Source organism: Stegodyphus dumicola, chromosome 2 (assembly GCF_044657685.1).
Source record: "Stegodyphus dumicola isolate Sdum_Otavi_A_Nest chromosome 2, ASM4465768v1".
NCBI lineage: Eukaryota > Metazoa > Arthropoda > Arachnida > Araneae > Eresidae > Stegodyphus > Stegodyphus dumicola.
The window spans coordinates 177376600-177397564 of record NC_140769.1 but is presented as its reverse complement, the minus strand read 5'-3'; the positions used below and the strand labels follow the sequence as shown (position 1 = coordinate 177397564).

Sequence of the window (20965 nt, the reverse complement as noted above, 5' to 3'; positions counted from 1 at the left end):
TTTCCCTCCTTATTTTTGCTTCAGTTTTGCTTTCGGTATATATTTCTACTTCTATGCATTATTCTTTTACTTAAACATATTTATTTTATGGATTCTATTGTACATGGATCAATTCTTACGTGTTTTAAACAATTGCAACACTTGTTTGCTCGTTTTCAATTTCGGCATTGTTATTCACATATTGTTTTCTTGAGTTTTGACAACTGTTTTGAATGAACAATCCTAAATTCCCTTTTAATATTCCACCATTTTTTACTGACTAGAATTCTGGCTTATCTCTATATACCATGTATAAAAAATGCCGGCTCCTAATTTTTTTGTCGTTTGATCTCCAGTTCTTCTCCTCGAATGATAAACTACAGACTAGCATTTTCTTTTCCGAATGCTCTTGTAATTTGGCTCTATTTCTTATTTTTTCCATATCAGATCTTTTACTCTGTTCCAGAAATTTTGCTTTTTCGGCTGCCATGGCATCTTTCGCAAGTTAGTTATTAACAATTATGTTAATATAACTTTTTTATGTTATATATGTTACGAAAGTATCGATTAGTTTTGTTTCTTTAAACCATAGTGAGCAGTAGATTTCAGAACACTTTATGAATGCAGTAGAATTCAGATTATCTCAACGCACTTTGGATATCTAAAATATTAAGATAACAGGACAGGAAACGTAAAATTTGGTCTTTATTAGTATCGAAATAAATAACTGAAAGATAACTCCAAACAAGAACGAATTTTGCCGCGTTCCGCTAAAACTTCCCGCTTAATTATATACATTTTAAATTATGAATTTACACTCATGTCCATAAATTAGGGATAATGCAAAATCAGGCAAAGGAAAAGTTAGAAGCAAAACAAATTTGACTTATTTGTAAAGCTTATTTATTAAACGAAAGATAAAGAACAAAAAAAGATGCTATATGTTTGATATTATTAAAAAAATTAGCGATTTTTTCTCCCTGGAGCAAATTACAAAAAAAAAACTATTTACAAAAAAAAAAAAAAAATATTACATGTTTGGTATGATTGTTAATACATTGTATGTCTCCCACACCACGCAATACAGTCCGTACAACGCTTAGGCATGCTGAGTGTCAAATTATCGATCTGATCTTGGGGGATATTACACCACTCAAAAAGCAATGCTCTCCGAAGTTCCGGTAGACGTCTAGGAGGAGGTTGATGGGCTGCAACTCGTCGGCCAAGCATCTCCCACACGTGCTCTACTGGATTCAAGTCCGGTGAGAATGCTGGCCAGTCCATACGGGTGTTACCCCCCGATTGAAGGCATTCGCTTACGATGTTTGCACGGTGAGGACGGGCGTTGCCTTCCATAAACACAAATTGTGCGCCCATGGCGCCCCGAAACAAACGTACATTTTGTTCCAGAATGGCGTCCCGATAGATTTGGCTTGTCAAGGTTCCAATTTGAACATGCAGGTCAGTTCTGGAACCCAGAATAATTCCACCCCAAACGAGCACTCCTGCACCACCGTAACGGTGTCGTTCAATGATGTTTTCTTGGTGGTAACGGGTACCTGGAGCTCTCCATATGAAAGTCCGGCGAGAATCAGACTCCAAGCGAAACCTGGACGCGTCAGAAAACATCACACGAGCCCACTGTAGCGGTGTCCACAATGCATGCTCTCTACCAAGGCTAACCGCAGGCGACAGTGAGTTGCAGTAAGTGGAACGCATCTGACAGGTCTACGTGCATATAGACCAAGCTGCCCTAAGCGTCTGCACACGGTCTGCCTTGAAATTGTCGTACCAGTGGCTGAACAGAGCTGACGAAACAGGTCTGAAGCTGTGCTCCGCCTGTTTCTTTTGGCAGTAACTGCCAAATACCGGTCCTCATTCGGCGTTGTAACTCTGGGACGACCTGTGCTGTAACGTCTACTCACATTACCATCATCTTGGAATCGTTGCCAAAGCCTGGAGATGACACTCTGGGCAGTTCCAAGTTCGTCTGATACTTCCAGTTGGGTGCGCCCATAATCCAGACGGCCGATAATTCTACCACGTAAAAAATCATCCAAATGCGTCCTTTGTGTCATAACTATTCGGTTATTGCACTGAAATGTTTATGCAGCTTATGCGAACAATTTTACTTCTTTGCCTGTATTCCTTATATCACTCTCTTACACTTTCGTCATTGTGACGTACCATCGGTGTCATCTGGTTACTTCTTGAAATTTGCATAAGATTTTTGATGTGTAGTGATTTTACAGATGATATATTTATTTTAGAGTTCGATTTCCGCGTGACTCCGAATTATCCTTAATTTATGGACATGAGTGTAATATAATACCACAGAACTGGTGCTTCTTTTAAAAAACAAATTCTTTTACTAGTTAGAATTCCATAAATCTTTTAATAGCATAGAACTAATAATTTTTCCTAAACCTTCAAAACGTGTTTCTAAATCTATATCTCCTTTCAAGTTGAACTACTACCTAAACGAAGTTAGGTAATTGGAAAAGATTATTAAAAGGATGCTTGAATAACCATGAATTGCAGGAGACCTTTAAATGTGCTCTTTAGAATACTTAAAAGTTTCAGTATTTGACAGAAAACATTTCAGACATTGAAGGATAAAATTTGGACTTCAGAATTTAGCCTTGATGATTTCAGTAATTTAAAGATAAGAGCTTCAGGGTTCGCTAACGTAATTTTTTTTAGTATTTGACGGACTTTTATCCTTTACATAATAATTTATCCCTTTTCATTTCGTCTTTAAAAATGGTTTGTTTCACCGTCATTTAAAATTTTTCTTCCAGGAGGTTTTGCATCAGATTTTAATGAGAGTTTAAAGTCATTTCCATTACAATCTCCTTTTACATATAATATGCATTTCTGATATGCATAATGCTGTAAATTTCAGTAAATACTTAAATCATTTTATGACACTGTTGTTTTTCTATATTTTTGTAATATAAATTGTTTTACTTATTTATAGTATTGTTATTGTTTTACTTATATATAGTAATATTGCTTTATAATATTATTTTACTTATTTATTTATTTATTTGTTGCTGTTAGGGTTTATTGTGCATTTGTGGCCACATGTTGTGAATATTTTGTTTTACATAGAACTGTATAATTTTCAGTTCTGAGCGCAGTTGCATTCAAACCGTAAAATGCTCCAGTTGCACACATTCTGTGACAGGCTCCTCACGAGCCTTGGCGACCGATTTTTCCTGAAGCATCTGGAAGCCGTGCTATACCACACCCATGTTCTTTTTATACTATATAAATGTGGCTCTAAGAGCTCGGAGGAGCACTAGATACAATTCTAGCTGAACTGCCCAATCAGGCTTTCGGACTTATTAAAGGATTCTATACTACATTGGTGCCGAATCCGTGTCGCTTAATTCGTCCGCGCTCTCAATCTACAGCCACCAGGTCGCAGCTTTCCTTATACTAGACGTGGCGAAAGCTTTTGAAAGGGCCTGATATATAAACTTATTAATATGGACATTCGATTAACTCTTTTCTAAGCGACCGAACCTTCAGTGAGAAGCAAGGCGGTTTCTACTATGACAACATCGAAATTCCACCCAGAGTGCCGCAGATGTCTATTATTGGCCCGGTTCTGCATCTTCTTTATGTTATGGACCTTTCCACGTTCGAAAAGAGTGTAATTTGCCTCACCGTTTATACGTGGATACATACATTGGCCATACTCTCGAAATCGCTAAACCCTGACCATGCTATCGGTAGGCTCATGGCGTCGAAATAAAAGAATGTTATTAATCAACAGAAATAGGAGCTGACGCATCAAACAAGATCTCACTCTCTTTGACGAAAGTATTCTTGCCATAGCAAACTGTCTGAGAGTCCGCTTCGGTGACTTTCTGCTTTGGGATGCTTATATCATCAATTCTATTGTTTAAGCCAATAAGATGGCTTCCAAAATCAAGTATCTCTTGATAGATATTCTGTGTCGAACCTCACATACAAAAAGCGCATTTACACTACAATCATCCCGCCTATTCTCTCTTATGCCTGAAGTGCCGAGACAAAGCAAATTTCATTAAGTTTTACACTTTTCAAAACATCTTTTTTAGGAAAATCATTAAATTACCTTGCTTCGTCAGCAGCAAAATTTTTCATAGAGATTAAAATTGATCCCATAGTAGATCACATTCCCAGATTGAATAAAAATTCCTTCAACAAAGCTATAGACAACATGACGTTGACAGCTTCGAATACCAACTTCTTGATACAGACTACCCGTATCCTCAGAGATGGCTTTCTACCCTAACAAATGCTTTTAAACAGAAGACATGGCCTATAAAATCATAAAAATTTCAAATTTATTCAAATTAATTTATTCTAGTCTCATGATTTTCTCGGATGGACGAATGTTTTTTAGCTCTTTTTTACATCCATAATTTGGCACAGTCATAACCTGACAATCGTCCATATCCCAGATTAATCGGAGAATGTTTTCAGCTCTCTCTGGCTAAACCTAGAACGACAACAAAGAATTAAAAGTTAGGACGAGTTAATTTACCACTAGGCCGAACAATTTGAACTTAGATGAGTTTTGAATTTCCTCCCTAAAACATACTTTGAATATCGTACGGAGCAAGGGTAGTTTGTCTTTCGCTACTCCGTTCAGTATACGGTCCAGTCCAGTAGAGGACGATTTAGTTGTTATTCAGCTGTGAGATTTAGCGATTTGAGTGTTAACTAAAATGCGATCTGGAGTCTACTATGTAAGTGATTTTAATAATTGGTGATATTTCTCAAGCACTAAGTATTACTTATTATCCGCATGCTCCATGTGCTATTTGTAGCTATATATTATGCTGTGTTTCGTGAATTTTTATGGTAAGCTGTTCATTTATTCCTGCTTATCTGGAGTGATCATTTGAAGAGGCATCAACGAACGTGTAGGCCGCACCCAATACATAAACGTTGCTAAAATTAATTATTACTTTCCTTCAAATTATAATTCGATAATAGGATTGTTTTCAGCTAAAAATTTTTACGAGATTTCAAGAATTTGCAGCAGTATTTTAAATAAGCTTTTATTTCATTAATCTGTAAACCAGACTCATTCTTTTATTAATTAAAACTTCTAAAGCATTTTTTAAACCTGATCTCTATTAAATGTGTAGCAGTTCCTGTCATTTTTCTATCTGTGAACAATACACTGAGCAATCCATCAGTTCCTTAAAGAAAACTTGCATGTTGTTGTGAAGGTGTAATTACTTAGAATTAATAACATTTCAGAAGATTTTCTATCTTCTCTTTGATCCTTCTTTACATTTGGTGTGAAATTTTTACTTCAGTGAACTGCATAAAAACGTTTGTAATTATCCTGTCCTTTCGAATAAATAAGAGCTTCTTTCTAAATCATTCTAATTTGCTCTCTGGCCTTGGACCAGGAGATTCAGGGAGGTTTTTATAATCAAACTTATGCTGTGCTATAATAATTACATATTTATTTTTATTTTTTTTTTTGCCACCCAATTGGATAATGGTCAGTGATTCAAACTGTCGTACCAAAGGGTTCGGGTTCGAATCCTGGAGAAGGTAGGGATGTTTGTAAATGTATAGTGTCTGTGAAGCATGAGGGCACTCAAAATATGCGATGAGCTGAAAGTCCTCTTGCGAGGTTGGTGATAGGGGAAGAGGGATGGAAGACCCTCAGACTCGTTCCTCCTTTTCACAATTTGAGGGCGGAACTGAGCAAACTTCACCTGCAGGTCCCAAGGTCCGACGACGAATTTCATGGGTTTCTTCTGATGTCACAGAAGTGGGATTAGTCACAACAACAGCAACATTTCTTTGTTTTAAGTCTAATGTGTGAGATTTATTTTACAAGAATAAGAAATAAATAATCATAACACAATTCTATTTATGCCTCAAGAGCGAAAAATTAAATGTTTTCAGCAGGAGATAACATATTGTTCCACACAGATGTTAAACAAGTCAAGTCAAATTTCAAAATAATTTTTTTTGCACTCGTTGCAATCTAACTACATAATAACAATATTCAATATTTTTAAAGTTTATGTATGTCGTAAGATAAAGTATACGCACTTCGTAAAACTGTTAAAAAAAGTTTACTTTTAGAAAGTAATCGAAGTATTTATTTCACTATTTCATATAAGGAATGAGTTTTTCTTTCTTTCTTTCTTTTTTTAAATAAAATAGTTTTTTAATGAAATGCGCGACAAGTTTAAGACTTAAATTAGCGGATGAATATAAACAAAAATTTACTTTTTGTTCTTCTAATATAAAAAATTATTCCTTTTTGTACTACTTTTTTCATTTTTGTACTATTTTTGTATTGTAAAGAGTGACTTTTTATGTGATTATATAAAAGCATTTGATCTGATTCATAACTTTCATACACTGCACAAAAAAAAAATTTCAAACACGAAGCATATTCGATAACTTTACGATTGTTTTATACTCATTATATAATATCCAAGTTAATATTCGATAAACTCTAATATTAACTTGCATATATCTATTCAAGTTAATATTAGAGTATAAAACAATCTGTTGTCCCTTTCTCTTTCAGTGATTTTCCATTATTTTTAGTGCAGCTTACTGTTTCCCACAGAAGGAAGATCAAATTGTCATCATATTTTAGGTTAAAAATGGTGTTCACAATGAAACAAAGCTGGTAGACAGGAATTCTCCCTGAAATAATTGAAAAATCCCAAGTATCTTTTTTCTTCAGGAAATTATCTTTTTCTCTTCGAAGGAGCGTCCAATTGCGAGATGCTGTTACAAATCTTTAATCTGTAGTTTCCATGGAGAGAAAAATGCCCAAGTGTTTGTCGTGAGTGGGTACTCGTAAGACGAGACAAGAGAAACCTAAATTGAAGATCGAGGCACTCCCCAACGCTCTTTATTGCCTATGCTTCAGTTTAAATGGGAGATAACAATTCCAGTGGTATCGATCTGATAGTCATTAATCATTAAAGTCACTAGTTTAGAGTTAAACAATAGGGAGTTCATGTTTTGGGGACATCTGACTTCAATGAGTATATAGCCTTGAAGCCGCAATCAGATGTCTCCTTTGGGCTCCGTGATGTACAGTTCAGGATTTAAGTATAAGGATACAAGCTAAAACTTAGATCCCCCGCTTTCTTGGGGGGGAGGGACCAAAAACCCTCTAAGTTGTAAGGTTTATCATAATTTTCTAACAGTTAATTTTTAGTTAAAAGTAACTTTCTGTCTTTAATGAATTTCAGCTTACGAATTCCGGCCAGAACGTATTTTCAGAATCGCGGTTGAATGCAAATGGGGAAAAGAAGTATTTAACTGCGAAGTTCTACTGACTTCGTTAGAGAGCCTGAGATTCTGATCAGTGACCGTTAGGCTTTTGGCGATACTCTCTCACAAGCTATTATTACGATTGGCTGTACTTTAGGTCCTTGATAGCTTCGCCGTTAGTTAGCATTAAGGGACCAACTCTGTTAGAATTTTGATAGCTTCGGCTATATCTTTTTAGTTAAGTTTTATTAGTTAACTTTTAGTTCTTGGTTTCCTGACTTCAAGCCCGAGTGGATCCAAGAAAGGAGTCATCTGTTAAACTTTATTTGGAATAATAAAGGATATTCAACCCTTCGTAAGTTTACGCTTCTATCATTTTGAACTAAAGCGATTATTCGCTTAGCACGTTTAAGAAGGTGTTGGCAGTTCTGAAGGTTGCAGTAACTTCTAGGTTTGAAACCTTATAAGGTATCCGAAAATCATGTTTTCACTAACGTATAATATCTGGAATTATGAAAGGCCCGATAGCTCATATAGCTGAGGGCCTTATCAAGTCTAAATCCGGCCCTGGTGATGGATTAATTTGCCGGGTCCAAATTATTTTTCTCTTAAAACGTTTCACAAAAAACTGAAAATCCCACCCTGTTTTCTAAGAATTTTGAAGAGATCCAAATGAAACAAAGTTAATCCCCATTTCCAAGTTAGTCCTTCTCGTTGTATTGTCACAAGTGACTCTTCAGAAAAACTTTAGGAAATATCCCCATCCCTGACACATTATATTAAGGAATGTGCTATTACGAATACCCATCAAGGTTTCTCCCTTTGGCCACAAAGCTTGAGGCTAGTGCTTAAACATTCGCCGAATGGTTCTTATACGAGTATGTTATTTGTATCTACTAAATGAGAGTATCAATAAAAATGAATTAGATGATCTTACAGAAGAGCTGCTGCTGAAGATGCTTAAAAGGAATAAAACGTGGTGCCGAACTGCACCGAGACTTACGAAATACTACAGAGTTTATTTTAAAGCGAGGACTCAAAAACATTTTGAATTTCAGTAACTCATGAAACAAAATTCAGACGAAAAGTTAGTAATTTTACAATCTTGAAGCCTTTTGTGGAAAGTAATTTTTTACTATAACGAATTAACATTGATAGTAATGAAAACTACGTATTTATATCTGAGTTTTTTATCTTAATATTTTACTCGCATTCGTCGGTTTTTCCTCCGTCTCACTGAAAAATAATAGATTGCAGCTTCATAATATAAGTAATATTTAAAAAAAGCTAAATTTTAAAAACAATTTTACAAACAACAACAAACTGCGATGCATAACTCTGCTTTTTGAGAAATGCCGACATTAAAAGCATACGCTCCCAGCCGGTAGTCAAGAAAAATGAAAGGAGTAATATAATTTCTTCAATTAAATGAGAAAATTTGAAAGAGCTGTTTACTTTTTCATTTCATAAAAATAAGAAATAATATTTTCTCTTAATGGAAAATGGATTAAAATTCGGATAGTTCTTTAAAACTTGCACATGTGTTTTCTTGACCTTTCTCACAAGGGCTCACCATCCGGTCATAAAATGATAGTGCAAAAGTTTGTTTTGTTTTCGTTCGTGCAAATTAGCCTCATTTTAAGAATAATGGACAATATATTGCATTCATTATAGAGAGCATTCCGCAGTCTGAATCGATATAGAGTTAAAATTAATTAATATAATTTATAAAATTTATGAAACTAAGGCATTACGGAAATCTACTGAGTCTTTTATCAGTGTTCATAAATTCGCCCAGCTTCAAGATTTTTGCGATTCTACAGTACTAATGATATTCCACGGAATCAGTGCAAAGTAGGTTTTAGATTTGCCAAAATGTACCCAAATGCTTGTCAAGAATTTGCAGTTATGCGCTTTGAATTTGGTTGAAGCAATAAAGAAAGCTTTTGAATGAAGCGTAACATATTGCAAATGGAATTATTAGCCAAAGCCCTTTAGCCCATATGGGCTATTAATTTCGGTTTTGCATTGGTTCACTATAAGAGTGAATCGCTTTCCAAATTGTTATCACCAAATATTAGAACTCTGAAATATAATTAAAGAAATTAAAATAATGAAGAATCTACACGAATGTGTGTTTTTCGCACTGCGAAAAAACAACGGTACCTAGAGACATTAAATTTTGAATAACGTAGTCCTCCACGCGAAAATGTGCACTTGGAAGCCCGAATTTTGAATTTGTTTTGTTAGCTATTTCATATTTTGTAAACCTTTAATGAATTTTTGATTAATAAACTCAACGATTTCAAAGCGTTCCATTAAAATTAACATCGCGTACATCTTCAAACAAGAGGGAGGTTTCTTTATATTTCTTACTAGTATTATATTGGTAGCGTAGCAATGTAAAGACGTTTCAGTGTCTAACGGTATTTTGCGACGAATGACATTGAATGTATGTATCACTTATCAAATCTCCTTTGGAATCCTCCATGAAAAAACGCTCCTTTGAGCGTAATATAAAATATGGAATATTTCAGATTTTATTTTTTGTAATTTATTAAATTAAACTCTTTTTGTTTGGTTTATTAAAAAAAAAACTCAGTGTCGTAACAACCATTAATTAGTTACCCATCGCCTGCAGTGCCCTGAAATCTGCTTTCTCGATCGTGGGCTCAGGGTGCATGAACATATATCCTGTACAAGTGGTCAGCTTGTCGCAGAACCCCCGGTGTTTAGTCCCCAAGGGAATTCGGTACTCGTATTTGACCCTCTCGAGGAATGAATCGACTGCGCAATCCGGGGATCGAACCCTGGACCTGTAGGGCTGCTGCGAGAAAGCACTAGTCACTGCGCCACCGGGCCTGTTTTTTTTTTTAATAAGACGAAAAAAAAAAATCTGAAAGGTATTAGAAAATAAGAAATTAGAAAGTCTTCTGAGGGTTTATAAATATTTACCTTAGATAGATTTGGTTTGTTAGATTATTACAAAGCGTTCAAGGGATACCTATCTAAGTTTTGGTACGCCTGCATTCGTGAAGGATTTGAAAAGAATACTGGTGCATATTCACTTTACATATGGTGAAAACTACGAAAACATACATTCAGCCATTCCCGTTGGCCGGATTTTGAATCCGGGTTTAACTACCAGTTTTCAATGGTTTGGCTTGGTTTATTTAATTACGGCAAAGCACAATAGGGATATCTGCCAAGGAAATGGATGCCTCGGTGGAGGACTTTCTAAGAGAAACTGGCTCATTCGCTTCTGAATTCATTGTAAATCCATTTTAAAATAGGTTTTGGAAAAATGAGTAATCTGTTCTGCCCGTACAGGCAAATGTCACGAAAAAAAAAATCATTCAAATGGATTCGAGAGCGGTCAGAACGGATATTTTCGTTGAAGTATGACACCAAAATTTTTCGCGATTACAATACTTAATTTGCCTGTACAAGGAAGTAAAAAGAACCTTCCAAGCCTAGCTCTGCAAAAGATGCAACAGCATTAAGTGATCGAATTAAATTTAATGAAACGTAATATCTTGAAAAAATTGTATTAGATACTTTTAATTCTTAAATCATAAAATGTCCATATATCAATAGAGGAATACAAAATAGTATGAGAAAGTTCTACTCGAAAAAGAATGTTCCAGGAGACAAACATTCTATTGCAGTTCTTTTTTTTTTTTTTTTTTTTTTTTCCAGATATCGAAAGAGACTCTCCAAATTTGTGTAGAAACATATAGCGTATTTCCAGAAGAGCCCACTTTGCAGCCCACTACAGATCTCATGTTATGAAAAAGGTTTCCCGATATGGCCAATGATATTAAGATGTAGTAACTGATTAAATAAAGAACGCCAAAAATTACTCCTGGAAATTCTAGTTCTTTGTAAATTAGTGTGTCCTTGTAAGTGCAGCTCGTTAAAAATAAAGCAGTGAGTATACTAAAAGTATCTAAAAATGGTTTTACTTTATTATACTCAGTGCCTTCATTTTATTTTATCCAAACATATTTTTAAAGTGTTCTGGCTTTAAAGCTCATTAACATAATAATGTAGATCATATTCGATGTTTATAATTCTTGATAGTACCTGTGGAACGTCTCCCTTGTCATTGCAAAATTTTACTATTTATTAAAATAACAAAATTCTTAGTTTACCTTCAAGCACCAGACAAACATAATATTGTTAATATACCTTACTGGTGACTGTTATCTTTAGGTTCTGCAGGTGAAATCAGAAGCGTTACTTCTAACAAGATAAAATGAACATAACTATAACAACAGAAGAAAATTATATATTACAAAATTATGCCTTAAAATAATCTGTCAGCATTTGAAATTTCTTTATGATATCTATAAATGCTTAAATTTAAAATCTAGTCAATAATAAGGAGTATAGATAACAGTAGAGACGGTCTGTGGTAGAAATCTTGTAGAATATATTGCCCATATGCGTCATTAGATGTATCCTTTATAACATTTGCCTGCATTCCGAAGATGGATTTCGATTCGAAAACAATCACTAACGAAGTGGTTTGGTTTGGTTTATTTGATTACCGAAAAGCACGCGAGGGCTGTCTGCATAAGGAAAGGGATGCCTTTGCGGAGGACTTTCTAAGGGGCATTGGCTTGAATATACATTATACATGGGAAAAACGCGGAAACCGCCCATGCTGCCAACCCATTCGCCGGGATTCGAACCTTGCACCGAACTACCAATGTTCAACAACTTTAACTGTGCCCATTTGTGGGCCTCAGTAACAAAGTGGAGACAAAGAAAAAATAACTATAAAAGCCCAACTACCTCTAATATTTTCTTAGCATAGCTCATGTAACTGATGCAAATTATATTTCATTCAAAGCGCGTTTCATATGACGTGTTTTAACGTGTTTATAAACGTTACGTGTTTATAAACACGACGTGTTTTATAAACACTTTTACAATCAACTATTTCTGCTTATAGTTATTTAAACAAAAAGCACAATTCACCCTTCTGAAAGTTTTCTTTCCTTCTTTCAGTTTGATATGTACTGCAGGAAATATAAAATTACATATTTTAGACAAGGATTTTGTTTTCTGCAAAAGAAGCTGAAAAATTCCGTAATAATATTGACTGCCCTCACTTCGCATACAGCAGTGGCGATTCGCTGTAAACGTTCGCGGGAAGATTTTGTCGAATTGCGATTTTATCAGGTTGTCTGAAACGTCATAGGTCCTTTATTTATATAAAGAAAAATGAAAAATCAGTAGTATAGTGTATGTCTCGTTTTGTTCAATAACTGTTTAATTTCTTTTAATGAGCTTAGAGACTCATTCATAAAAGAACCTAGCTTTATCAGCGAAAACATGAACAACGTGCTGATTTACGACCTCCTCTCAATTGAATGTTATACCACGAAAGAAATTTTGAAGAGAGTAAAACAAGCAAAATTCTCAGGCCACAAGATCAGGTGAGTATGATACGTGTGGCAACAATTTTCGTTCAAAATTCAATAAGTTTTCTCGGGTGATCAAACTTGTGTGTGGTCACGCGTTATTGGGATGAAATGCAGTTATTATACTATTAATGAGCTCTGGAGGTTTCTGAAAAATGGATTCGTTGAAACTGTCCAGTTAGCGACAACACACATTCGAACATTTGTTGGTTCTTTAGTAGGAGACTGGAAACAAAATCATACCCAAATTTGATGAATTGAAAACACTTCTTGGAATCTGGATGCAAGTGTTTCCACGCGTGTCATAATCGACTGATAGTGACTGATTTTTATGATACAACATTCGATTCAGATGACGCCACAAATCAGAACCTTGTTCAGCTTTTCGCCGATAACGCTAGGTTCATTTGAGAATGAGGAATTTCGAAGCTCATTAACAGAAAGTGTAAAGTTATCAAATACAGAGGCTCTTAGCGCACTTTTTAGACTATTTAAAAAAAATTCGTCTGCATGGAAATTTGTTTTTTAACTGCACTTATATTTCTGAAAGCATTGATTATCATCTGCTACTTGACAGCTTTGTTTTCATGCGAATTGGCGGTTTTGTATGAAGCAATGGATGGAAGGCTGTGTCTGCGCTTGTCCCGAAGAAAATTATTCGTATCTAGTTATTACAAAAGTAAGTAAGTACGCCATACTAGTAAGTAGCCATGGCGTACTAGTAAAGTACTCCATACTAGTAAAGTACGCCATGGCTAGTTATGAAAGCCATAGCGTTTCGATGTCTAAAGATACGATAGATAATATAGTGAACAAGAAAGGGAAAAAAAACGTCAAAGTTTGGTTTCAAAGGGAAAAATTGTTCCAAATACATATCCAAAGAAAAAATGGAATGTTTCGAATTTTGCAAAGGAAAAACCTTTAATGTTAAAAGTAACTCCACGAAATAAATGAAAGTAAATCATTAAAATGCTCCCAGTCAACTATAAACTAGGTGATTAATGCTGATTTGAATCTTAAAAAAGCAAAAAAAAAAAAAAAAAAAAAACTAATGTGAGTCGTCGTTTTCCACGACATATCGCCGAACTCAGACCATGCAGCAGAATTCTTTATGAGAAACATTCATCCCGACAAAAATAGAAAAATGTTGTCAGAATACAGGAATCTTGCGTGTATTTAAATGGCTGGAATAAAAGAGATCCATAATTATAATCAAAGAGGAGAACAAAATCTTAAATATGATTCAAAGAATCTAAAGAAAGTTTTCCAAAGGGATTTATGACTGTTTCTGGGTTTTCATATAACGACAAATAAAAATAAAGAGAGTGGAGAAAAATGTTAAGATCAGTTTCATATATTATCACGAACATATCTAATACCCAATTTTCAAATATCAAATACCTTCTCTTTAGCCACAGAACTATCAATAAGTTGGAACTGTATCAAGACGAAGCATGCAACCACACTTCAAAATACACTGTTAATTTCCTGAACAAAATGGAACAAGAAACGATTATCAACCCCTAAACTTCATTCATATCTCTATTAAATATTCTAATATATCACCAATGGATTTGGGCGCTTTCTGACTTTTAAAAAGCAGATTGTCCACACGTTGACCTACAACCCTCCTTGGACATTGGAAAGCTTTTCGACAGGAATGGGATAAAATGCCTCTTCCGATCCTACGAAAGGCTTTATCGCTTTTGAAGTAACGATGTAAAAAGATTATGAAGAATGACGGTTATCAAACAGAACATTTAAAACACAAAACTTTAGGTAAAATATTTCTGTAATTACAAAGAAAATCGTCTAAAAATGTCCTAACAGCCTCGGGAAAACGAGCAATATTCTATTGACTGATTATTAGTCTTTATATAAATAAAGGACCTTCGAAGAACACAGAAAAATACTTCATGACTTTTTAGACAAGCTGTAGCATTGTTTTTAAGTTCATACCGTTTTGATGTTGCGTAAACACAAAGACAATATGCAGCGTGAACGCAGCACCCGATGATTAAAGTATTTTGCCCCTGTTTAACTTAGAACACTTTTTGGAACATAAATTTCGTAGATAATGATAAAACCGTAAAGTTTCATCTGTTTCCTCGAATGTTTCCACCAACTTTCTGCACAGTTCATTAATGGCAGATTATCCCCACTTCATATTTCATCACCACGATTTATAATTTCACCATTATCTGTGAAATTTTCTCAATCTCAAAAAAAGGATTCTATATGAAGTTATGACAGAACGGTTAAATTATCGGAAGTTGTGCTCAAGTAGAATATCAAAAATAATTATCAAATCGGAACACTGATGTCTATTAAAGTGAAATTTGAAAGCTGATTGTATAATGCGATAAGTGTTTAAATATAGGTGCAAATTATGCTGAAAAGAAGATTTAAGTTTCAGGTTTTCAGTTAAAAATAAAATTGTTAAAAAAAATTATCTTTATGTTTATAAAGTATCAGATAGGTGCAAGAAGTTCAACATTATATTCCTGCTTCTAATTTTATATTTTTAAAAACCCACAATTAAAAAATATACATAAAGGCTCACACTACAGAAGGAATGGCTCCTTGAAAGTGTGGTTATAATATTGCTTATTTTCTATTTAAAAAATCAGGTCTTACCAGTTCTTAGGTTCTTAGGCCTGACTATATTCAAGACCTGCTTAATGAAGAACATTACATTTATTTAAATTTGCTTCTATCACTAAATAAAAATAGTGTAATTTTTTTTTTTTTTTTTTTTTTTTTTTTTTTTTTTGGTAAATATAAATTTAGCTTGTTAGTCCGTTTCGGTTCGGAAAATAAAATTTCAAAGAGAAGAACTTAATTCAGCCAGCACATTCATTAAAATTTCCTCAAATAATATTATAATTTGTATTCTGTAATCATATTATTTTTCCGAGATCGGTTTTTGCTTAATCTGTCATGTTTTTCTCATTATTAAACCCAAAGAAAACTAAATGGATTGATTTCAAACCTCTCGTCGCTTCTGATGTCTCACTTGCTTAAAATGTGGGTCTTAATCTTAATTTTTTCCTTCTATGGTTCGCATATGATGGCGCAGAAGAAAAAGGGATTTTAAGATTTCACGTGATTACGAGTGGAGGTGACATGATTTTGTTCGATCAAAGGTCAAGAGCGATATTATCAACTATCGAATGCTCGAAAGCGTATTATTGTCGTCCTCTCGAATTTCCGTGGTAAAGCGATGAGTTATGAAATGACGTTGTGATTTCGGAAACTCAATCGTAACTGAAAGGTAACTTGTTACCAGCGAAGAGTTTCGAAATGAATTTGTAAAATTCTATTGTAACATATAAACAATAAATACTCTGTTAAGATATCATAGATCAGAAGAATGTATGCTCTCCTTTTTAATGAAACATTTATCTAGAGAGATGATATGTTTTAGAATCAAAGGAGCGCAGTAAGCATACATGGAATTTATTACTTTCAGAAAGGTTAAAAGTTCCGTTGTTAGACATACAAACGACTATTTACAACGCAAGCACGAAATTTATAATATCAAAAACATAGTTAAAACAGCTTGCAAATGCTTTTAACGATTATCATTTAGACGTTATAATTTACAGGAAATTATATATTGTAAATAACATTAAATCACATCAGGTAGATATATTTTTAGATAATAAAATTAACATAAATCTGTTGACCCTTAATCATTCGATTGGGATACGAGCATTAAGGGGCGCCTCGTAGGACAACAAGTGGCACAAGTAAATGTATTTGCTTTTCAGAGCCAATGATTTATATTTCCGGGGCTAGACACTTGGAATATATCGGGTTAAAGTAATACATCATGTTCAATAAAAAATCCCAGTTTTCATTTCACTTGAAAAACTGAAGGATTTATGTGTGTCGCAGGTTTAACGACGTTGTTCATCTAACGCTACTGTGAAGCGGCACACTTTCATCATACCTGTCGTTACAATTTGAAAAGCCGTTTGAAAAACCCTAAACTCTTAAACATCTTTAATGATCTTTAGGAAGAAAGTTATAATCATGTTGCAACATGCATAAACTTTAATTAAAGAATAGTTGACAGGAAATTTCGGCAGGATGATGAAAGTTTGCATGAATAAATACACTCATGTCCATAAATTAAGGATAATTCGGAGTTACGCGGAAATCGAACTCTAAAATAAATATATCACCTGTAAAATCACTACACACATCTTCAAGAATCATATGCAAATTTCAGGAAGTAACCAGATGACACCGATGGTACGTCACAATGACGAGAGTGTAAGAGAGTGATATATAAGGAATACAGGCAAAGAAGTAAAATTGTTCGCAGGCGCTTTATAAGCATTTCAGTGCAATAACCGAATAGTTATGACACAAAGGACGCATTTGGATGATTTTTTACGTGGTAGAATTATCGGCCGTCTGGAATGTGGGCGCACCCAACTGGAAGTATCAGACGAACTTGGAATTGCCCAGAGTGTCATCTCCAGGCTTTGGCAACGATTCCAAGATGATGGTAATGTGAGTAGACGTTACAGCACAGGTCGCCCGAGAGTTACAACGCCGAATGAGGACCGGTATTTGGCAGTTACTGGCAAAAGAAACAGGCGAAGCACAGCCTCAGACCTGTCTCGTCAGCTCTCTTCAGCCACTGGTACGACAATTTAAAGACAGACCATGTACAGACGGTTAGGGCACATAGGTCTATATGCTCGTAGACCTGTCAGACGCGTTCTACTTACTGCAACTCACTGTCTCCAGCGGTTAGCCTGGAGTAGAGAGCATGCATTGTGGACACCGAAAGAGTGGGCTTGTGTGATGTTTTCCGACGAGTCCAGGTTTCGCTTGGAGTCTGATTCTCGCCGGATTTCATATAAAGAGCTCCAGGTACCCGTTACCACCAAGAAAACATCACTGTGGTGCAGGAGTGCTCGTTTGGGGTGGAATTATTCTGGGTTCCAGAACTGACTTGCATGTTCAAATTGGAACCATAACAAGCCAAATCTATCGGGACGTCATTCTGGAACAAAATGTACGTTTGTTTCGGGGCGCCATGGGCGCACAATTTCTGTTTATGGATGACAACGCCCGTCCTCACCGTGCAAACATCGTAAGGGAATGCCTTCAATCGGAGGGTAACACCCGTATGGACTGGCCAGCATTCTCACCGGACTTGAATCCAGTAGAGCACGTGTGGGACATGCTTGGCCGACGAGTTGCAGCCCATCAACCTCCTCCTACATGTCTACTGGAACTTCGGAGAGCATTGCTTTTTGAGTGGTTTAATATCCCCCAAGACCAGATCAATAATTTGACACTCAGCATGCCTAGGCGTTGTGCGGACTGCATTGCATCGTCTAGGAGACATACAATATATTAACAATCATACCAACCATGTAATATTGGTTTTTGTAAAGAGGTTTTTTTTTTTTTTGTAATTTGCTCCACGGAGAAAAAATAGCTAATTTTTTTAATAATATCAAACATATAGCATCTTTTTTGCTCTTTACCTTTTGTTTAAAAAATAAGCTTTACAAATAAGTCAAATTTGTTTTGCTTCCAAATCTTCCTTTGCCTGATTTTGCATTATCTTTAATTTATGGACATGTGTGTATATGTCGAGTCGAATATGCTTCTCATGAAATGCTGGGAAAAGTAGACATAGCTCATGTTAATATGCAATGGTTCACGATCAGATTTCATAGTCGCCTAAAAATGTAAACGGACAATAAAAATAATGAAAAATGTGCAATAAATACACAATGTACAGCAAGAATGTAAACGGAATCTATCAACTCAGTGTAACTAACCCAGAAAAAACCCCGAAAATAATAGAAATACATAAAAAGGAAAAGGACGAGGAACAAAATCAAAGTTCGATTCAATGTTATCAAGAGAAGGTCGATTAGTTTCAAAACTAAGTCAACTTCCTAGGAAAAATTACACATAATTTGTCCGTCAGGTGTCTCTAAGAGAGGAATTCTCATATAAGAAAAGATTTTGTTGCTTAAAAGTATTTGTTATACAGATTTATTTCAGAAATTGGAAAGAATCCTAAATTTTCTCAAATTCGAAACCAAATCCAGGAAGATTCTCGAACTCTCTAATCCTTTGAATCCGAATTCATATAATAATAATAATATATATAATCCATATAATAATAATAATATAATATATAAATTCATATAATATATATTCATTCTTATATAAATTCATATAATAATAATAAAACTAGTAAAAAAGCTTTTACATGGCAATAAGAGTTTTTAATTAAAGCAAAATTTCATATCTGCGTTTAACGGAAACCATATAAAAATGCAATTTTTAGAAATATATATATATATATTCTGTATATTTCTAAATATATACATTATTATGCATTATACATATATTGTTAAGAAGAAACATACTTAGCAAGAGTCGTAGAAAATTTAAATTCTTAAATTTTGCGGTTGATTTTTCTCAATTAATATTACCAAAAATATTTCAACAATGGTTCATATTTGTTACATTTTTATAGAATCTTTTATAAGTAAAAATAAATACAGAAATTAGAGGATCAGTTTAAGATATAACGCTGATAAATACTAAGTATAAAATGCTAAATTCTCTTCTGAAAATTGATGTGGTACTGAAACACATCACCTGATGATTTTGCTGATCCACGAGGAGAAAGTGCTATTTCTGTTATGATTCTTCTTATTGTACTCCAGTAAAAATAATTTTTACAAGTTTTGAATGAAAGAGTTGAAAGGTACTTTAGGTAAGAAGAAATATCCGAAAGACGAAGGTTTTGTTTGGTTTATTTTAATTATGGCAAAAAATTCGAGGGCTATCTGCTTACGAAATACGAAGAATATAGTGTTACGAAATGTACAGGCGCGGTAAGATGGCTTCCCCGCAAAGCAGTTTTAGGGTTGACATAAAATGTCAAAAGAGGGCAGGGTTGCCACATTTGGCGAGAAATCGCCCATATGGTGACAAAATTAGCGTTATACCATGGACGGTTGGAGAACCTTCTGGAACGAATTCTTAACGGTTTAAGCCAGAATGTTCCCGAACACAAGCCGAAAGCTGTATAAACCCTACTGGTCCGCAGTCAGTTAATGAGTGTTTTCGAGAGTGCGAGATAGTGAGTGTGTCTCATCTACTTAGTCTGTGCGGAGACGAACGAGTTGACAGCCGGCCAGCGAGTGCCGAGTGGGTCGTCGAGTGCATCGAAGAGTCTCTTAGTGTATCGCGGTTAGTGCATCATCGAGAGAGTGTGTTAAGCTCCGGGAGCGACTGAACCGAAGAGTCGGGAGCTGTGCTCTCTGTGTGTCGTTGGGTGCATTGCGAGTTGTAGCCTGGAGAGTCTCGAGAGTAAGTGGTGTTCCGAGAACGACCAAGCAGAGTCGGGAGCTGTACTCTGGTGTTTTGCAGTGAAGCTGTCTCCACCGGGATAGCCTGATAACCTGAAGGCTGTGTCGCTGATCGTATCAGCGTGTTTATAGTAGTTCATCGATGACTGTAAAACGTATTTTGGAGCTGTCCTGACAATACTGGCTAATAAAGTGTGTTTCGATACTTCATCAAGTTCGTCGTTATTCACTCCAAATCCACACGAACCCCGTATGAACGTGAAGGAAGAAAAACGTAACAACTGGTGTCAGAAGGAAGAAAATAACGCAACAATAGGAATATTTTTGAGTTTTTTAAATTTTGGTTTCTGACTTTATTCCAAGAAATTCAAGGCCTTAAATGCTATTATCTCTATTAAATACTAAGAAACTGTTCCGACTACCTTTTATCTAAAAAGGATAAAGTATATAAGAGAATTATCGAGTAAGAAACTGCCCTCTGTATTACAAAGAAAACATACCTAAGCAAAACATTTCCTTTTTTTTTTTTTTTTTTTCCCATTCAGTTTAACCGTCTCCACTATTCCTTTCTAGAGTCATTAGGTTATTTTGATGCTGGAGACGTTAAAAATAACAATGCTTTCGCAAGGACTCGAATCTGGACCTCTTGAATACTCCTCGAGTGTGCTACTGTTACACCACAAAAACGTGCAGAAAGGAGGGAGAAAATGCCTTATATCCTTTTGATTAAATATCTATAGTTCAATAAATAAATTGTCATTTCTTTCTTCGTCAATAATTTTCTGTTTATTTGCATTTGGTTACCAACTAAAAATATAGTGAATTAATAACAAACTTTAAAATATTTTTATCATTTTTTGTTACTAATTAGAAAACTATGCATCAGATTTCTGAACAGTTACATATATCAACAAAGATTACGGA

The 20965-nt window shown here is 34.9% G+C and overlaps 1 long non-coding RNA gene across 3 annotated transcripts in view; it reads left to right on the top strand.

Moving 5' to 3' along the window:
- Positions 1-11188, top strand: part of LOC146998662 (uncharacterized) — a 192814-nt gene extending 181626 nt beyond the window's left edge. For all 3 annotated transcript variants that reach the window (XR_015039663.1, XR_015039662.1, XR_015039661.1), the window contains one exon: positions 10945-11188. This is a non-coding gene — a long non-coding RNA (uncharacterized LOC146998662). The remainder of the gene's footprint in view (positions 1-10944) is intronic.
- Positions 11189-20965: the final 9777 nt, after the last annotated feature.